Below are 21,339 nucleotides of genomic sequence, written 5' to 3'. Positions count from 1 at the left end.
TTCCCCAATAGTATAATAAAGAGTTTGGATCAAGATTCTCTCAGATTCTTTCCAGAACTAAAATATCACGGTTTGAGATATTCTGTATTATTGCTTATTTTCAAGCTTCTCAGTGAGATAGTTCATCTTTATCAAATCTAAATCCTATATATAACAGTTCAAGAGCATTCCCTCAAGCTTATTAACTTCATCTAAGAAGTATGTTTTATTTGAAAAGGCCTAATACTTTTTCAGACTAAATGATCCTACCTAGCATTTTTCTTAATATGTCTTACTTTACAACCTATAATCATTCATGTTATTCTCTTCTGAAACTACTGAAATTCCTAGCATTCTTCTTCAACTTTATACCCTGGAATTAAACAGATCTTTAGTAATGTTTTGACCAGAACTTGGTATAGTAGTTTAACAAAGCTACTGAGCAATTTTAATATTTTTTATGGTTGACTATTTCCCACTTCAAATATTTTTTCTCCATTCCCCTATGGTGACTCAAAATTATCTTACAGATTAATTGTGATTTACTGTAATTCAGTAAATTCAAATAATAATATTGCATGACTTCATTAAAATATATTTTTTTCTATAGCTGTCTTTCATGTGAAAAAATAATTGAAGAAGAAGAGAGGAAAACATATTTCAGGAGGAAATGTTTAACATCTTATAACAACAAATATTATTTATGAATAACAGAATAAAATTACAATTACACTCTGAGACACGAATATATATTGAATTATTTGTGTTTTCAGCACATATTGTAGTTGGGAAAAATAATAATTCAGAAGTTTAATCATGAATCTTCTACCCTTGGCATAATTTTATATCAGCAGAGGCTCAATTATATGATAGATTGTCTTGTAAAATATTTTAGATTGCTCCTATAATCAATGTTTTATAATATTCTCTGAGGACAGTAATATAAGGTTCACAGACCTGATTACATTGATTCTTTCACAATAAGCCATGCTTTTAATGCATTTTAAATCAGAATTTCTAGTTGTGTTTCTATTAGAAACAGAAAACTGCCTTTTGTGTTTGTCTTTATAGCAAGCTATAGTGTATTTTGCTAATACTTTTCTGATTACAACCTGCTCTAGTGTTTTATAAATCAAAAACAACAGTGCAAAACCTATAAATGGAAATTATATAAACAAAAAGCACCCCTGTTCTTTTAATCTTTTAAGGCAAAACATATCTAATTTTTTTTTTACCTGAAACTCAGAATTTGGGGCATATACTTAGAATATTTTAAGGTAAAGAGAAGTGAATATATTAACAACATTTTATAATAACCTTTGAATATAAGTGAAGAAAAATGGTATTCAGATATGTGGATTGTCCTAGCAATAGAAATATTTTAAAATATAAAAATTCAAGAGAAATAATATTTTAATAATAGTTATATGAATAGAAAGTGTTCTATTTACCAAGCACATTATTTAATAATATTAAATTACTCATATATTGTGGAAACTGATCAGTTGTAGAAGGATTGCTTTTCTCTCTTAGTAGACAGAATGTTATCACTGAGTGTTTCTTTCACCAATGACATTAATTCCAGGCTTTCCTTTTCACCTTTTTCTCATGCCTCCTTCTGCTAAAAAAAAAAAGTTGCTAATATTATGAAGACTTTCCAAAATTGATTTAAAATGTATAGTATTACTTAGCATATCAATAGATTTTGAGTTAAAAGATCTGAAGAATTGTGAAAGTGTCAGTTTCTTAGTCAAATCCTTAGTTCTTCTAGATATGTATTCTGTTTCTGAGAGATGCCAAGTAAATTGACATAATCTCCTTTGGCATCATATTTCCATTTTGATTTCCCTTAGAAAATGACATGGCAAAAACAAATGTTAATTTATATTAAATAATATATCTTTGAAATATATTTTAAATATTTGAAAAATTCCTATCTGAAAAAAAATTCCTTCTTTAAGGTTTTACTACTCTTTTTGCAGCTCATCAGTTCTAAAATACTGGTGTGTACCGTGCCAAATGTTTTTAAGTTTATCTGTTCTAATGGTACCATGCTCATGCTTAAAAACCATTCCTGCAGCACGATACAGAATTTGCTGAATCAAGTCTCACTGACTTTTTATCCATGTCATTATTTATTTGGAAGATTCAACCTTATCTTTTTTATTGTAATCTTTCACCTCTTCAGCTAAAATAATTTTTGTTTTCTAAGTTGTCTGTAAAACTACTCTCTCTAGTTTCTTCAAATGTTCTCATCTTGACCTTTCCTAGTTCCATTAATTCTCTTTTGAAGTTCACTGACTGGAATTGTTTTCAGCACCCATTAATAGTATTTCTCTGTGTAGAAAATATAATATAATATGTTTAAAGAGTTTTGCTTTTATATTATCCTTTCTTATGACAGCTATCGTTAATATTGGATAGATTAACTTTAGCCACATATTGAGCCAATTTTAATTCTGCTATCTCAGTATAATCCACAAATGCACCATCTCAGTGTTCTAAAATTACTACTTTATTTAACCAGAAACTATTGGTTTCCCATCTCTTTGCTTTTCCTTACTAAACCCTACTCTTTATTTATCTGACAACTCCTTATCCCTTATCACTTTGGTTCTCTCCTAAGCTGATATTCCTGCACAAGATATTCTCTGCTTTTTGCTATGACAGTTTGGTCAACCAGTTCAACTCTATTCTTGAGACAAGTTGTCTGATAAAACTCAGCCTTAGGTAACTCCTACTCTGTCCCTTTTACTTTTATAAATATCTATCAAATTACTTTCTCTGAAGCTATTAATGATATCTTAGTTGCCCAATACAATGTGCCTTTATTCTATCCTCATTCTCTTTATCCTTCCTGAAGCCTCTAACACAATTGATTACACTCTTACATGATTCTATCTTTTTTATAGCTGTGTCTGGTTCTTGTTTTACCAACCTGACTTCTACTTCTCTTTCTCCTTTGATGAATATATTTTTTTCTAGATCCTGTCTTTTTATCAAAATTGTCCCCAGGGTTCTATACTGAGCCTTCTTCACTTCTCCCTTTATACTATTTCACTAAGTGGTCTTATCAATTCTCATGGATTTAATTATGATTTATATACTGATGATTCCCAGATCTTTCTATCCTGTCCCTAGTTTCTAACCTACAATTTTGCATGTTACAACTATCTTTCAGACATCTAGAATTGGACGACCAGCAAGTAAATTTAATATGCATCAGATTAAGTTAGAGCTCTTTCATTATAAAAACTTCTATATTCTCATTTCCTCACACTCACAATTTAGGAATTATCCTGAATTTGTTGTTATCTCTTATCTTTCCTAGTCCTTGCTTGTCATGTATAATTTGCTATTAAGGCCTGTGAATTTCACCAATATGATATCTCTTGAACATGCTCTCTTCTCTCCTCTGAGAGAATCTATTCTATCAATCTATTGCAGATTCTTATTATCACACACATATAATATGGAAATACCCTGCTTCGAGTTTAACCCTTTTCACTTTATATTCCATTCAACTCTCAAAATGATTTTCCTAAATACAAATCCAAATTATGTCATGTCTCTACTCAATAAATTCTAGTGGCTATTTTCTCAACAATCAAATACAAAACCCTTTGTTTGGTGTTAAAAACCATTCACAATTTATTTATGACTCATAATTCCAGATTTCTTGTGTCTATAGTGGGACATTATGAGTGGGATTTAATATAGATTAGAAATGACAAGGAAGAATGGTGTTTGGACCATAGCATTTGAGATTTCAGAAGCTCTAAGAGAGAAAGAATATGATAGAATAGAAGTATGATCACCATTAAGGAATGAATCCATGCAGATTATCTATTTTGGATAGTCTCCTTAAGGAAATCAAGAGACAGAAAAAGTGGGATTGTAATTGTGAAACTTAGTATTTTCAATAATCTCAAAACACTTAATATCCCCTAAAGACGGGTAGTCCATCTTTTTCACTAGTATTATTTCATCAATAACATGGCTTGTCAAATGTGGAATATTATTTTATAAGAAAAAAAATCAAGATAATTCAAAGTACAACAAGAAGACGTATAGTAAATCTATACATCTATGTATAAATCTATAGTAAAGCTACAGCGTATCACAAAGGATGATACAATTGAGTGAAATAAAAGAAATCATCAGGTAAATAAATATATAACAAGTAAATATAGTGAGCAAAAGTAAATGATGGTAGAGAAATCACCACTAATCATACATAAAGAAGTGGTGACTAGTAATGGGTACTTAGATCTTGAAAATGAAAGGAGCAGTGATTGGGTCTCTGGGGCTATAGATTAACATATTGTATCAGTGCAAAATGACAAAATTTATTTAATCATGATGTGTTTTCAGAACTTGAGAAAAGAGAGATAGCTATATTTTTATCAGAGGCTTTTATGAAATCTCAAATTTATTAATTCCAGGCCAATATAGGTATATGTATATGTGTGCATAGACATAAATACATATTCTAAAATTTTAATTCTTGCCCATCCTCTTGCCCCACTTCTTGAGAAGATAAACAATATGATATTGCTTATATGTGTAAGGTCATTCAAAACATACTTCCACATTAGTTATGTTGTGAAGGAAAGTACACACTTACACACATACACACGAAAAAAAATAAAAACAAAGTGAAAAAGTATGCTTCAGTCTGCATTCAGAATTTTTCACTTTCTTTTCTGAAGGTAAACAGCATTATTCATTGTGGAGGTCTTGAAAGTCTCTTGGATCATAATATTGATCAGAGTAACAAAGTCTTTCAAATTTGATCTTCCTTAAAATATTACTTCTACAGTATATATTATTCTCCTGATTCTATTTACTCCAGGTAAATGTTTTTTATTTACCACTAAATTTCAGTCTCTTTGAAGGAATACTTTGAGCATATTCCAAAGTTGTGTTTGGTAAGCTGGGTAATGTGGGCTGAATCTGTTTTTTTATCTCCTGTAAGATAAGAACAATTCTTATGTTTTTAATTAAAAATAAGGAAATTTTACAAAGAAATTTTAAAGAAGATATTAGAGACAGAATTGGCCATTGGGCCGTAGTTTGACATTGCTGCTATATAGCAAAAAGGGAACTTAATGTATGTATTGTATCATTGGTAAATTGGCTCTTTGTGGCATCATTATTATATTTCCAGGAGTTCTTACTGCAGTCTCCTTTTTGTAATGAATAAGAATAAGATAGAAACTAATCTATTTATTTTGGAAACCTTAACAACTATCAGTCAGCCAATTGATCAAATATTATCTTGAATACTGGTAATTGAGCAATGTAATGAATAGATATGCCACTTTATTTTTATTTAATATCTACAGACATGTCAACATTATGAGGGCAGACTTTGGTCTGCCAATATTTTTAAAAATCAAATTCATAATTGAACAGTGTAAAGGCAATATATGAAATAGTGCTTTGACTACTCAGAAAATAAAGTGATTTTCAAGTATCACTCCAATATGATTGCTTCAATTTCTTCTTTAGAAAAATCTATTTTAGACTTCTGAGACCTTGGAACCAAGATGGCAGAGTAAAGTCAGGAAGGTGCTCAAGCTCTCCAAGTTTCTCTCAAAAGCCACATGAAACTGAGCCTCTGAAAAGAGTCTGATGGAATGAAACCCCTCTCCAGCTCATGAGAGACTAGAAAAAATATTCAATAAAGTCAGTCTCATTGAGGTGAAAAGTATGTTCAGCCCAGCACAGATAGACTCTGGGAAAAAACAGTGAGAGTGTCTTAATCACAGCAAATCAGCACCCTGAGTTCTGGCTCAGCAGAGAAGCATAGCAACGGACAGTTTCTAGTCCCAGCTCAGAAGGCAAACTCAGTCTATTTTTTTTTTCCCTAATGAATATTTTTTTTTATTATATATATATATTTTTATAATATTATCCCTTGTATTCATTTTTCCAAATTACCCCCCTCCCTCTATTCCCTCCCCCCGACGACAGGCAATACCATACATTTTACATGTGTTACAATATAGTCTAGGTACAATACATGTGTGCGAATATCATTTTCTTGTTGCACAATAAACATTAGAATCCGAAGGTACATGCAACCTGGGCAGACAGATATTAGTGCTAACAATTTTCATTCCCCTCCCAGTGTTTCTTCTCTGGGTGTAGCTACCTCTGTCCATCATTGATCAACTGGAAGTGAAACTCAGTCTATTTCTTGAACAGAGCAGGCAAAAGTACCCCTGCAAACAGAAGGGGTATTGTAATCAAAGCCAAGACTCTGAGCAGCACAGAAAGCACAGGACAGCACCTCTTTTTCCCCAGGAGCAGAGCTCAACCATAAAAGTAAAAAAAAAAAAAAAGAAGAAGAAGAAAAAAGAAGAAGAAGAAGAAGAAGAAGAAGAAGAAGAAGAAGAAGAAGAAGAAGAAGAAGAAGAAGAAGAAGAAGAAGAAGAAGAAGAAGAAGAAGAAGAAGAAGAAGAAGAAGAAGAAGAAGAAGAAGAAGAAGGAGAAGAAGGAGGAGGAGAAGAAGAAGAAGAAGAAGAAGAAGAAGAAGAAGAAGAAGAAGAAGAAGAAGAAGAAGAAGAAGAAGAAGAAGAAGAAGAAGAAGAAGAAGAAGAAGAAGAAGAAGAAATATCCAAAGAAAAGGAAAGAAAAGAACTTGACTATAGAAAACTGCTCTATTGACAGGGCAAATCAAATCATCAACTCAGACAAATACATAATGTCCAGAGATCAAATCTCAAAGAGTAATATAAATAGGACTCAAACTCAAAAAGTTTTCTGGGAAGTGCTCATAAAATACTTTAAATGCAAATAAGAGAGATAGAAGAAAAAGTGACAAAGGAAATGAAAGGTATGCATGAGACAGTCAATAGCTTGAAATAGAAAGGAAAATAAATTGTCTAAAGAAAACAACTCCTTAAAAAGTAGAATTAGCCAAATTGGGGAAAAAATATACAAACGCTAATTGAAGAAAATTGCACATTAATAATTAGAATAGAGCAAATAGAAACTAATGACTCAGTGAGATAGGAAGAATCAATGAAACAAACTAAAAAAAAAAATGAAAGAATGAAAGGAAATATGAAATACCTCTTTCGAGAAATAGCTGACTTGGAAGAAGAGATAATTTTAAAATGATTGGCCTTCCTGAAAGCCATGACCAAAAAAAAGAGCCTGGATAGCAGTTTTTGAGAGTTCCTTAAGGAAAACTGCCCTGATATATTATAAATAGAATGGGAAATACTCATTGAAAGAATTCATTGATCACCTATGGAAAGAAATCCCATCAGGAAAACCCCAAGGAACATTGTGGTTCCGAAGGAAAAAAAATACTGCAAACTGTCAGACAAAAACAATTCCAATATCAAGGAGCAATAACCAGTATTATCTAGGTTCTTACAGCTTCTACAACAAAGGATCAGAGGGTCTGGAATATCATATTCAGGAAAGCATAGTTATTCAGCGACCCTCAGCATCATCTGTCAGGGGAGGCCATAGATCTTCAGTGAGGTAAGAGATTTTTAACCATTTCTATTAAATAAAAAACAGAACTAAATAGAAAATATAATCTACAAACACAGAACTCAAGAGAAGCATAGAAAGGTAAAAAAGGGGAAAATGTATAAGAAGGTTAAACTATATATATATATATATATATATATATATATATATATATATATATATATATATATATATATATATATATATATAAAAGAGAAGAGACAGATAGACTAAAAGCAACTGAAAATTAAATAATCTAATTCTAAAAAAAAAACTACGGTGTCAAGTAACAAATCATACTAACTATATATAATTTCATCCAAGAATGATGATAATGAGACAACATACAAAAATCTATGGAATGCAGGCAAAAGCAGTTGTTAGAGGAAAATTAATATCTCTAAATAGCCATAGAAATGAAATAGAGAAAGAGGAGATCAATTAATTGGGCATGTAACTAAAAAAGCTAGAAAAGGAACAAAGTAAAAACCCCTAATTAATTACAAAATCTCTCAAAGGAGAGAATAATAAAATTGAAACTAAACTAAACAAAATAAAACACTATTGATCTAATAAAATTAAGAGTTGGTTTTGTGAAAAAAGCAACAAAACAAATAAAACATTGATTCATTTCATTAGAAAAAGGAAAGAAATAACCCAAATCTCCAGCATTCTAAAATGAAAAATGTGAACTTACCACCAGTGACAAAAAAATTAAAACAATAATTAGGCACTATTTTGCCCAACTATATGGCATCATGTCTGACAATCTAATTGAAATGTCTAAATATTTAAAAAAAAACATAAATTGCCCAGATTAACAGAAGTGGAAAGAACTTACTTAAATAGCCCCATTTTAGAAAAAAGAAATTGAATAAGCCATTCATGAAAATTGCCAGACGGATTCATAAATAAAATTTACCAAACATTTAAAAACAATTAATTCTGGTTCTATGTATACTAACTGGAAAAAGATAAAGAAGAAATGCTGCTAAATTCCTTCTATGACACAAATATGGTATTTATAAATAAATCAGAGAGTCACAAAAAAAAAAAAAACAGAGAAATAAAATTACCAACCTCCCTAATGAATACTGATGCAAAATTTTAAAATAAAACATTAGCAAAGATTATAGCAATGTATCAGCAGGAGGGTACACTATGATAAAGTATGATTTATACCAGAAATGCGGGACTTGTTCAATATCAGGAAAACTGTTACCATAATTGACCATATCAATGAAAAAAACAACAGAAATCCTATGATAATCTTAATAGATGAAGAAAAAGCTTTGGACAAAATAAAGCATCCATTCCTATTAAAAACATTAGAGAGCATAGGGATAAAGGGAGCTTTCCTTAAAATAAAAAAAGCAGTATTTATCTAAAACCAGCGCAAGCATTATTGTAATGGAGAGAAGCTGGGATGCATTACTAATAAAATCAGGGGTGAAACAAGTATATATATTATCACCACTGTTTTTCAACATTGTTCTAGAAATGTTGCCATTAGCTTTAAGAAAAGAAAAAAGAAATTAAAGGAAATAGGATAATCAATTAGGAAATAAAACTATTCTTCTTTGCAGATGATATGATGATATACTTAGAGATTCCTAGAAGACAATTCCTATTTTAGCAAAGTTGCAGTACATAAAATAAACCCACACAAATCAACCTCATCAGTAGAAAATAGAGAAATTATATTTAAAATTATTGTAGACAAATATATATATGTATGTATATACATATGTATATACATACATACATATACATATACACATACATATACATACATATATACACATACATACATATACATACATATATATATATACATGTATATATGTATATATATACATACATATACATATATATACATATATATACGTATATATACATACATATACATATATATACATATATATATACGTATATATATATATATATATATATATATATATATATATATATATATACATATATATATATATATATATATATATATATATATATATATATATATATATATATATATATATATATATATTTGGGCATCTACCTGTCAAGACAAATTCAGGAAGTATATGAACACAATTACAAAATATTTTTCTCACAAATAAAGTCAGATCTAAATAATTGGAAGAATACCAATTGCTCATGTGTAAGCTGAGCTAGTATAATAAGAATAACAAGCCTTCCTAAATTGTTCTATTTATTCAATATCATACCAATAAAGCTACCAAATTTATTTTATAAAACAAGAAAAAATAATTTAAAAATCCACCTTGAAAAACAAAAGGTTAAGAATATTAAGGGAATTAATGAAAAAAATACAAAGAATGATGGCTTAGCACTACTAGACCTAAAATATATATTATAAAGTAAAACTCATCAAAACCATTAGATGCTGGCTGAAAAATAAAGTGGTGAATCAGTGGAATAGATAAACATGACACAATAATCAAGGTCTATAATAATCTAGTATTTTATTAAATCCCCAAACTTCAGCTTCTGTAGTAAAAACTCATTATTTGACGAAAACTGTTATGAAAACTGGGAAATAATATGTCAGAAACTTGGCATAGACCTACATCTCATACCCCATACCAAAATAAGGTCAAAATGTGTATGTGATTTGTTCATAAAGGCGATTTTGGTATAAAGGATGATACAATGAATTAATTAGAAGAGCAAGGGATAATTTGCATTTCATATCTTTTGAGAAGGGAGGAATTTATAACCAAAGAAGAAATGAATAATGTTATGAAAGGCAATATGGACAACTTTGATTGCATTATATTAAAAAAAATTTTTTTACACAAACAAAACCAACAGAGACAAGATTTTAAACAATCAAGATTTTAAAAAGGAAATGCAAAGATAGGAAAAAATATCTTTACTGCCTGTATTTTTTTTTTTTTTAATTAACATTATATTTTATTTGTGGACATCTTGTCTTCTAGGCAATTGCTATATCTTCAACTACCATTTCTTTTTTTTTAATAATTTTTTATTATATATATTTTTTATAATACTATCCCTTGTATTCCTTTTTCCAAATTAATCCCCCCCCCCTCTACTCCCTCCCCCCGATGACAGGCAATCCCATACATTTTACTTGTGTTACAATATAACCTAGATACAATACATGTGTGTAATTACCATTTTCTTGTTGCACAATAAGCATTAGATTCCGAAGGTACATGTAACCTGGGTAGATAGACAGTAGTGCTAACAATTTACATTCATTTCCCAGTGTTTCTTCTCTGGGTGTAGCTACCTCTGTCCATCATTGATCAACTGGAAGGGAGTTGGCTCTTCTTTATGTTGAAGATTTCCACTTCCATAAGAATACATCTTCATATAGCATTGTTGTTGAAGTGTACAGTGATCTTCTGGTTCTGCTCATTTCACTCAGCAACAGTTGATGTAAGTCTCTCCAAGCCTCTCTGTATTCCTCCTGCTGGTCATTTATTACAGAGCAATAATATTCCATAACCTTCATATACCATAATTTACCCAACCATTCTCCAACTGATGGACATCCATTCATCTTCTAGTTTCTAGCTACAACAAAAAGAGCTGACACAAACATTTTGGCACATATATGTCTCTTTCCGCTCTTTAGTATTTCTTTGGGATATAAGCCCAGTAGTAGCACTGCTGGGTCAAAGGGTATGCACAGTTTGATAACTTTTTGGGCATAGTTCCAAATTGCTCTCCAGAATGGCTGGATTCTTTCACAACTCCACCAGCAATGTATTAGTGTCCCAGTTTTCCCACATCCTCTCCAACATTCATCATTATTTGTTCCTGTCATCTTAGCCAATCTGACAGGTGTGTAGTGGTATCTCAGAGTTGTCTTAATTTGCATTTCTCTAATCAGTAGTGATTTGGAACACTCTTTCATGTGAGTGGATATAGTTTCAATTTCTTCATCTGAGAATTGTCTGTTCATATCCTTTGACCATTTATCAATTGGAGAATGGTTCAGTTTCTTATAAATTAGGGTCAGTTCTCTATATATTTTGGAAATGAGACCTTTGTCAGAACCTTTGCTTTTAAAAATATTTTCCCAATTTGTTACTTCCCTTCTAATCTTGTTTGCATTAGTATTATTTGTACAGAAACTTTTTAGTTAGATGTAATCGAAATCTTCTATTTTGTGATCAATAATGATCTCTAGTTCTCCTCTGGTCATAAATTCCTTCCTCCTCCACAAGTCTGAGAGGTAGACTATCCTCTGTTCCTCTAATCTATTTATTATCTCCCTCTTTATGCCTAAATCATGGACCCATTTTGAACTTTTCTTGGTAAATGGTGTTAAGTGTGGATCCATATCTAATTTCTGCCATAATAATTTCCAGTTTTCCCAACAGTTTTTTCCAAATAATGAATTTTTATTCCTAATGTTGGTATCTTTGGGTTTGTCAAAGATTAGATTGCTATAGATGTACCCTTTTTTGTCCTTTGTATCTAATCTGTTCCACTGATCTACCGGTCTATTTCTTAGCCAGTACCAAATGGTTTTGGTGACTGCTGCTATATAATATAGCTTTAGATCAGGTACACTAAGACCACCTTCCTCTGGGTTTTTTTTCATTAGATCCCTTGCAATTCTCGACCTTTTATTCTTCCATATGAATTTTGTTCTTATTTTTTCTAGGTCACTGAAATAGTTTCTTGGGAATCTGATTGGTATAGCACTAAATAAATAGATTAGTTTGGGGAGTATTGTCATCTTTATTATATTCGCTCGGCCTATCCAAGAGCACTGAATGTCTTTCCAATTATTTAAATCTGACTTTATTTTTGTGGCAAGTGTTTTGTAATTTTCTCATATAATTCCTGACTATTCTTTGGTAGATGGATTCCCAAATACTTTATACTTTAAACATTTTTTTGGAATAGAATTTCTCTTTGTATCTCTTGCTGTTGCATTTTGTTGGTGATATATAAGAATGCTGAGGATTTATGTGGATTTATTTTGTATCCTGCCACTTTGCTAAAATTCTGAATTATTTCTAATTTCTTTTTAGCAGAGTCTTTGGGCTTCTCTAAGTATACCATCATGTCATCTGCAAAGAGTGATAGTTTGATTTCCTCATTTCCTACTCTAATACCTTGAATCTCTTTCTCGGCTCTTATTGCCGAGGCTAGCGTTTCTAGTACTATATTGAATAGTAATGGTGATAGTGGGCAAACTTGTTTCACTCCAGATCTTACTGGGAAAGGTTGCAGTTTATTTCTATTGCATATTATGCTTACTGACGGTCTTAAATATGTGATCCTGATTATTCTAAAGAATAATCCATTTATTCCTATACTCTCAAGAGTTTTTAGTAGGAATGGATGTTGGATTTTATCAAATGCTTTTTCTGCATCTATTGAGATGATCATATGGTTCTTATTAATTTGATTATTAATATGGTCAATTATATTAATAGTTTTCCTAATATTAAACCAGCCCTGCATTCCTGGAATAAATCCTACTTGATCATAGTGTATTATCCTGGAGATGATTTTCTGAAGTCTTTTTGCTAATATCTTATTTAAGATTTTAGCATCAATATTCATTAAGGAGATTGGTCTATAATTTTCTTTCTCAGTTTTCGCTCTACCTGGTTTAGGTATCAGTACCATGTCTGTGTCATAAAGGAGTTTGGTAGGACTCCTTCATCCCCTATTTTTTCAAATAATTTATATAACATTGGGGTTAATTGTTCTTTAAATGTTTGGTAGAATTCACATGTGAATCCATCTGGTCCTGGGGATTTTTTCCTGGGGAGTTGATTAATAGCTTGTTCTATTTCTTTTTCTGAAATGGGACTATTTAAGCAATTTATATCCTCCTCTGTTAATCTAGGGAGCCTATATTTTTGGAGGAAGTCATCCATTTCACTTAAGTTATCAAATTTATTGGCATAAAGTTGGGCAAAGTAACTCCTTATTATTTCTCTAATTTCCTCTTCATTGGTGGAAAGATCCCCCTTTTCATTTGTAAGACTAACAATTTGATTTTCCTCTTTCTTTTTTCTGATCAGATTTACCAAAGGTTTATCTATTTTATTGGCTTTTTCATAAAACCAACTCTTGGTTTTATTTATTAATTCAATAGTTTTTTTTACTTTCAATATTATTGATTTCTCCTTTTAATTTTTGTATTTCAAGTTTAGTATTTGGTTGAGGGTTTTTAATTTGGTCTTTTTCTAGCCTTTTAAGTTGCAAGCCCAATTCGTTAATCTTCTCTTTCTCTATTTTCTTCAAATAAGCCTCTAAAGATATAAAATTTCCCCTTATTACTGCTTTAGCTGCATCCCACAGATTTTGGTGTATCTCATCATTGTCATTATCTTGGGTGAAATTATTAATTGTTTCTATAATTTGCTCTTTCACCCAGTCATTCTTTAAGATGAGATTATTCAGTTTCCAATTACTTTTTGGTCTATTTATCCCTAACTTTTTACTGAATGTAGCTTTTATTGCATTGTGGTCTGAGAAGAAGGCATTTATTATTTCTGCCTTCCTACATTTAATTTTGAGATCTTTATGTCCTAATATATGGTCAATTTTTGTATAGGATCCAAGAACTGCTGAGAAGAAAGTATATTCCTTTCTATTGCCATTCAGTTTTCTCCAAAGGTCTATCATACCTAGTTTTTCTAATGTTCTATTTACTTTTTAAATTTCTTTCTTGTTTGTTTTGTGGTTTGATTTGTCTAAATCTGAGAGTGCAAGGTTGAGATCTCCCACTATTATAGTTTTACTGTCTATTTCTTCTTGCAACTCTCTTAACTTTTCCTTTAGAAAGTTAGATGCTATACCACTTGGTGCATATATGTTTCGTATCGATATGGCTTCATTATTTATGCTACCTTTCAGCAGGATATAGTTTCCTTACTTATCTCTTTTAACTAGATCAACTTCTGCTTTTGCTTGATCTGAGATAAGTATAGCTACCTCTGCTTTTTTGGCTTTACCTGAAGCATAATAGATTCTGCTCCAACCTTTTACCTTTACTCTGTATGTATCTCCCTGCTTTAAGTGTGTTTCCTGCAGACAACATATTGTAGGGTTCTGATTTTTGATCCAATCTGCTATCCGTCTCCGTTTGATGGGATCGTTCATCCCATTTACATTTACAGTTAAAATTACTAATTCTGTATTTCCTGCCATCATATTATCCCCAGATTATGCTTTTTCCCTTGACCTCCCTGATCCCCCTCCCCGATATTTAATTTACAGACCCCCCGTTTTTTTTAGTATCCCTCCCCCCTCTCTCCAAGTCCCTTCACTTATTCTCTTTTTCCTTTTCCCTTTTTCTTTCCCCCCTTTTAATGAGGTGAGAGAAAATTCTCTGAAAAACAAATATGTTAATTAGTTATTCTTTGAGCCTCTCCTGATGAGAGTAAGATTCACACAATGATTCTCCCCCTTACTAAATTCCCTCAGATATGGTGTATTTTCTATGCCTCTTCCTGGGATGTAGTTTCCCTCTTTTTATCATTCCTTCCCCTCTTTCTGAAACGGCCTCCTTCCCTTTACTACACCCCCTTTTGTCTTTTATATCAGTAAAATCAAATTATCCTTGAGTACTTTTTATATACCCACAACAGAGTTACAGTTCTCAAGGGTTCTGTGTACCTTTTTCTGTTTCTCTTCAGTCTTGTGGATGTAGATCAAATTTTTTGTTTAAGTCTTCTTCCATGGAAAAAGATGCTAAACTTAGGTGGGTAGTTCATTCTTGGTTGCAGTCCTTGATCTTTTGCCTTACAGAATATCAGGTTCCAGGCCCTTCTGTCTTTTAATGTGGAGGCAGGCAGATCTTGAGTGACCCTTATTGTGGCACCTTGGTATTTAAATTGTTTTTTTCTAGCTGCTTGCAGTATTTTCTCCTTTGTGTTGTAATTCTGCAGCTTAGCCACAATATTCTGTGGTGTTCTTTTTTTAGGGTCTATTTCAGAAGGAGTTCGATGAATTCTTTCCACATCTACTTTCCCTTCTGTTTCTATTATCTCTGGACAGTTCTCTTTGATAATTTCCTGTAAAATATAATCTAGGCTCTTTTTTTGGTCATAGTTTTCTGGAAGTCCAATGATCCGCAGATTATCTCTCCGAGATCTATTTTCCAGGTCTATAGATTTTCCCAGTAAGTATTTGACATTGTTCTCCAGCTTCTCATTTTTTTTTTATTTTTTTTTTTGTTTTGTTTGACTGATTCTTGGGTTCTCTGTGAATCATTCATTTCTATTTGTTCCATCCTGACTTTTAAGGAGTTATTTTCTTCTTTCACAGTTTTTAGTTCTTTTTGTAAATGCCCAATTTTGTTTTTAAATGAATTATTTTGCTCTATTGAATTTTTTTCCATTTCCCTAATTTTTTTTGAGAATTATTTTCTTTTTCCAATTCAGAAATTCTATTTTCTTGAGACTTTTTTATCTTTTCCAATTCAGAAATTCTACTTTCCTGTGATTTTTTAACCTTTTCTAATTCATAAATTTTGTTTCCCTGCATCTCCTGTGAATTCTTTATTTTTTCCAACTCCAATTTCAGGATGTTGTTATTCTCTATCATAGCTTCCCTTTTCTTTCCCCATTTTTCTTCAAACTCCCTTAATTTTTTAATAGTCTCTTCAAGGAGAGAGTTATGTGATGGGGGGGGGGCAGGAATCATTCCCCTTTAGGTTGTTATCTGCTGAATCTTTGCTGTTAACTTTCTCAGGGTTGGATACCCGCTCTTTCTCTGTGTAGAAGGAATCTATAGTTTTTCTGGCTTTTTTGTTCATATTTAAAAAATCTTTTGGGGTCTGTCCCTGGGGTAGGAAATTATTTATTTACTTCTTTACCAGCTTCCTCCCAGACCAGATGGATGCAGCCGTTCTAGCGCCTGAGCTAAGATAGAACTCTGGGAGAGAGTTCCCCACCCCCTCCCTGGAAGTGCCTCAGAGGTGACTAGCACCGCTGTGCCTTTAGGGCGTTGTGTTCTAGCAGCTTCCCTGATGTCTGAGATTGAAGTAAAGAGGGCACAAAGCCCAGCCTATGCGTCCCGGTGGGTTGTGGATGTCTGCAGCAGGTGACGTGAAAAACCCCTGCGCTCAAACTGGAAGTGTCTGCCAGAAACCTTGGCCCCTAGTTCAAAGGTTCTGCTTCTCTGGGACTTCAGGAGGTAAGTTCCACACCTGAGTTCCACCCCCTCCAGCTAAGCTATGCAGTGTGTGTTGCCTTGGGCCGTATCTGCCCACTTGTCAATCTCTTTAACTAGTCTCAGGTGGGAGCTAGAGGCCACACCCACAGTGCCCAGGTCTGTGGAGTCACCCCCTGGACCTGGGAAAATCTAATCTATCTGAATTTTTAAAGTGTTTAGATTTCCCTTCTGAACTGCTATATTGTAAGCAGAGAAGAGCTAACAGCCTGTGCCAGATTCCTTTATCTCAGTGGCTTCTCTGATCCCAGAGCCCTTCCCAGCTCAATGGGCAGAGTATGCTAGCACCCAGCCGTCTGTGCTGGCCTCCCTTCTTCCTCCCCTGGGGACTGACCTTTTCTGTTGAAACTCCAGATTCTCTTCAGCTGGTAAGTCGTGCTTCCAGTCCTTGTGGTATCTATCAATTCAGAGCTATTTCTGAGGCTATTTATCTAATTGGTTGTGAGGGAGTAAGGACGATCACAGAGTCGTGTGTTTCTTCTCCGCCATCTTGGCTCCGCCCCCCCCCCACTGCCTGTATTTCTGATAAAAATCTCATTTCTAAAATATATAAAGAACTGTGTTGAATTTATAGGAATACAAGGCAAATCCCAATTGATAAATGGCCAAGGATATGAACAGACAATTTTCAGAAAATGAAATTAAAGTCATTTATAGCTATATGTAAAAATGCTCCAAATCTTTTTTGATTAGAGAAATGCAAATTAAAACTACTCTGAGCTACCCTTCACATCTCTCACATTGGCTAAGATGACAAGAAAAGATAATGGGAAATGTTGGAGGGGATGTGGGAAAACTGGGACACTAATGCATTGTTACTGGAGTTGTGAAATGATCCAGCTATTTTAGAGAGCAATTTGGAACTATGTCCAAAGGGCTATACAATTGTGAATATATAACTCTTTGACCCAGCAGTTCTATTACTGGGTTTTATTCCAAGGAAAGCATAAAGGAGAGGAAAGGGCCCACATGTGCAGTAATGTTTGAAGCAGCTCTTTTTGTGGTAGCAAAGAATTGGAAAATGAATAGATGCCCATCGATTGGGGAATGGCTGAATGAGTTGTGGTAAATGAAGATAATGGAATGTTATTTTTCCATAAAAATGATGAATAAGTTGATTTTAGAAATTCCTGGAAAAGTTTATATTAACTGATGCTGAGCAAAACAAGCAGAACCAAGAGGACATCATAAACAATAATAGCAATAATGCTGGTTCTTCTCAGTGGTTCAGTGATCCAAAGTAATCTCAATAGACTTGGAACAGAAAATCCAATCTTCATCCAGAAAAAGAACTAAGGAGATTGAGTATAAGTCAACACATGCTGTGTTCACTTCTTTTTTTCTGTTTTTGCTTTTTGCTCTGATTTTTCTCTTCCAGTATGATTCATAAAACAATGTGTATTAAAATAAATAGAAAAAGAAAAAAAAAAGAAAAGAAAAACAAAACTTATTTTGAGAAACCAGCATCAGTAATGCCAGCATTTAATCAAGACTACATGACATTCATTGGGCTAAGTACTATGGAAACCAAGAACAAATTTAAAAACCACAAACAAATTTAACAACCACAACCACAACCACAACCACCACAACAACAACAACAACAAAGATACAGTCCCTATACTCAAAAGGATTAAATTATAATTGTAGAGGCACAGTATATATAAACATTCATGAAATATTCTAAGAGGTCATTAAAGGCAATATTCACTTAAATTTAAACACAGTGCTAAATTGTTCTCAGAAGCATAATTTAGTTGTTTTATGTTTATAATCAATCTTTTATCTTTTTTGTGTCAACTTCCATGTTCATATTACTTAAAATGAATTAGCTTTTTTTTCCCCAGTGGACCAATAATATAATCAAATTTCTGTCTGCCCATCAGTAGCAGGGCCTCCTTCTAAAACATCCAGTTTAGTATTTGATCACTCTGTGGAATTCTAAATTTTACTTGTTCAATTTCTGTTCAAAAAATAAATGGACCTTGAGTGTTATTTCACCTCCTAAGAGATAAGCACCAGTTCACTGATTCACTTTCAGTGGAACCAACTTGAAATAGCTACCATTATCCTGTAGTCCTTTGAAGAGCTAACCCCAGAGATAAGCTCAGAGCAAGTTTCAATTTATGTTGTTTTTCCAGTAGCCTGAACTCTGAAAATGACCCTAAATGCAGAAGTAAATAACATTGGCCCATACACAATAATAGTTGAATGATGAAATTCATTTTCCTGGAAGTTCAGTGATACAAAGCAAACATTACTTCATTGCTTTATAATCTATGTCCATAACTTATGCTATATTCCTAGAATGACATGAATCATCAAAGAGCCCCATTTTTATTCTAGTCTTCAACAGTAAGTTTAGCTGAAAAATGAACCCAGAGGCAACACAAGAATATCAGGTAAGGAAAACAATAAAACTATAATATATAATCAACTTTTCCTAAAGAAATGTGAGTCTTTAGTATTGCTTAGGTAAAATTGGCCAGAGGCCTACTCTTTTATTATTAGAAATTTAAATCTGAGCTACTGATATACTCCACATAATCATGCAATCTATCATCAGAATACTTTAATGTATTTCTGGATTGTGAATTATATATATATATATATGTAGAAGTTAAGGAAATATTATATAACCTCATTTCTACTTTTATTTTGCATGTTTTCTGTCCTGTTCTAATGCTGTATAAATTCAGTTACCTGAGAGGAGTAAAGGAGTGGCAAGTCTTTGCATCGTGGATAGAGTACCAGCCTTTGAATCAAGAGAACATGAGTTTAAATATGACCTCAGACACTTAATAATTTCTATCTGTGTGATCCTGTGCAAGTCACTTAATCCAAATTCCCTCCATAATAATAATAATAATAATAATAATAATAATAATAATAATAATATAAAAATAAAAAAGGATGACAACCAATTTGGCCTGACCATTGCTCAATAAATTTAAGAAGTCATAGTTTTGATTTGTGGATTTTGAAAAAAAAATTCCTGAATAAGTTGAACAAAGTGCAGCCTTAAAGACTTTTATTTTCATAATATACTTATATGTGTTTTTTCCTTTATTAAATATAAGCTACTTAAAGATAACCATTTTATATTTATCTTTACATTTCTTGCACCAAACACAGTCATTGGTACATAGTAGATATGTAAAAAATTATAAGATATTTCTTTCTCTTGAGCTCTTCTGATCTGTGGAGTACCTATAAGTGCAGGTGGTGAATAAATATGAATAAGTCTAAGAACCATACACCCTCAATCAATCACAAACATGGCACAGTAATGGCATCAAGAAACCTGAAGAAGGGGTCAACATGATGCCTTTCCTAAGAAATATAAGAGATATAAGAAACTATAAGCCATCAATACCAAAGCCCTCAAAGCCCAAGTAGAGAACACCAATATTTTCATGATCAAGCTCCTTGGACCCAAGATCTCCATGACCACTGCCAAGCATATTGGACCCAAGAAGACCACCAACCATCAAGGATCTATGATGGGCACCAAATACCCAGGAACCAAGATCACAAAGTCTGACCAACAGACAAGGCTACTTCTCCACTCATTTCCCCATTCAAGATGCTCATCTTTTGTGCTGTCAGAAGGCAGTTCTTTCCACAACAAGCTAAAGTCAAAACTAAATCTGGTATTTGCAGAACTTCCCTGTTCATCTTATGTTCTTTTGGCAAAAGCAAAAATCACAGATTGGTACCTTCAAACCCATTGTAGGACTGCTCCCTTATCTGAACAATAACATATTTCAGTATATCAGGGTGTCTGTATTTATGCAAGTCAAACATTCCTCCTTCAGTTGGATTTTCCCAAGCACTAAAGTTTAAGCCTTTTCCTCCAATTACTTTTTTCAAGCAACAGGTGTCAGTGTAAGCTTCAAGTTCTCTCCTCGGATATTTCCAGAAGTTTTCACCTAAGATCAATAATGCTCTGAGTTCAGCTCTGCTTTGAATTTTGTTCTTCTCAGCTTAAACATTTTCTAAAACCAAAACTACTTTTGTGGTTCAAAGTGGTGAGAATTCATGGAGATGAACATTTCATGACAAAGGAAAATCTACATTTTTGCCATCTTCACTATTACTAAATCATAAATATTTGTCCTAGTTTCAACAATTTTAGAGATTATGATTTCCTAGACATTGACTTCAACTTTTCTCATCAGTAACACGCATAGATATGAGGAAATATTACATTTTAACAATTTGGGGACTATCTTTTCACTGTTGAGTTGCTTTTAAAAAATTCTTCCCTAATTCCCTTTTTTCCTATCCTTTTTTATCAGCAAAACTTTCCATGCTCGAAAGGGTAAAATACATTGTATTTTATTTTAATGAGTATTTATTATCTTTAACTATTGAGGTTATAAATACAAAAAAGAAATAATTCCTTCCTCAATGACCTTAAATGTTATTAGGGCATATATACAATTTAAAATGCACATTTTTTAATCATGAGCACCTTAGCGTGACATAAATAAGCACAGTAGAAATTAGGAAATGAAGATAATTATCCAAAATTCCAGGTTAATTTCTGTAACTTTTTTAGGTTGCTGCATCCAAATGTTTAGTCATAAGTGCTGATTTAAAGCCAGTGTAGAATATCCATATAACTGTATTTATCTGAAAAATAAAACTTGAAAGACAACA

The sequence above is a fragment of the Sminthopsis crassicaudata genome, chromosome 1 (genome assembly GCF_048593235.1).
Source record: "Sminthopsis crassicaudata isolate SCR6 chromosome 1, ASM4859323v1, whole genome shotgun sequence".
Classification (NCBI taxonomy): Eukaryota; Metazoa; Chordata; class Mammalia; order Dasyuromorphia; family Dasyuridae; genus Sminthopsis; species Sminthopsis crassicaudata.
The sequence above is the reverse complement of the archived record's forward strand: the minus strand, read 5'-3'. Positions refer to the sequence as shown.